Below are 877 nucleotides of genomic sequence, written 5' to 3'. Positions count from 1 at the left end.
AAGATCCTAATGCCCATATCACAAATTCCTGGAAATTCGCGAGTACTTTCAAACAGAATGGTGTTTCCGAAGATGGCAATTAAACTAGGACTTTTTCCTTTCACTCTTAGGATAAAGCACGATCTTTGGTTACAATCATGCCCTGCTGGAAGTTTCACAACATGGGAAGAACTAGCCCAAAAATTCTTAACAAAGTTCTTTCTATCCTCAAAGACCACAAACACTGCGCACGAGATAATGACATTTGCTCACCATGATCAAGAGAGCTTGTATGAAGCTTGGGAAAGGTTTCAAGGACTTGTTGAGAAAGTGCCCATATCACAGTTTGCCTAAGTGGTACAGGTACAAACCTTCTATAATGCATTATCTCCTAACATCAAGATCACTTTAGATGCAGCTGCTGGTGAATCCTTTGAGAAGAAGGGAATTGATGAGGCATATGAATTGATAGAAGAGATGGCAAGCAACAGCCAGTATCAAACATACTGAAAGGAAGAGAATACAGGGTCTATGAAATAGATGCTATTACCAGCCCTTAATGCCAAGGTAGATAACATGGTAAGAAAACTGGACCTGTTAACTACTAATCCTGTAAAATTCTATTATGCAAGTTTGTGACAGTTGCAATGGACAACATGGGATTGGGGAATGCATGATAGACTCCTTTGAATCCACACCTTGGAGCAAGTAAACTATGTGATGAATCAAGGAAGGAAGAATTACCCATACTCCAACTCATATGATAATAGAGTGAGGAACCATCCTAATCTATCCTATGGGAATCCTAACAACACATTGAACGCACCACCAGGTTTCCTTCCTCAAGAGAAGAATCTCATGATGACCTCCTCACTGGCCCTTTCTAAATCACACATGG

General features: G+C 40.3%; 1 non-coding gene across 1 annotated transcript; it reads right to left on the bottom strand.

Moving 5' to 3' along the window:
- Positions 1 to 220: 220 nt before the first annotated feature.
- On the bottom strand, positions 221 to 327 carry LOC149496883 (small nucleolar RNA R71). Its single transcript, XR_016320723.1, has one exon. It is a non-coding gene; the product is annotated as a small nucleolar RNA R71 (small nucleolar RNA).
- Positions 328 to 877: the final 550 nt, after the last annotated feature.

The sequence above is a fragment of the Jatropha curcas genome, chromosome 4, assembly GCF_041381405.1.
Source record: "Jatropha curcas cultivar XTBG-Jc1 chromosome 4, XTBG_Jcur_1.0, whole genome shotgun sequence".
Lineage (NCBI taxonomy): Eukaryota > Viridiplantae > Streptophyta > Magnoliopsida > Malpighiales > Euphorbiaceae > Jatropha > Jatropha curcas.
The sequence above is the reverse complement of the archived record's forward strand: the minus strand, read 5'-3'. Positions and strand labels throughout refer to the sequence as shown.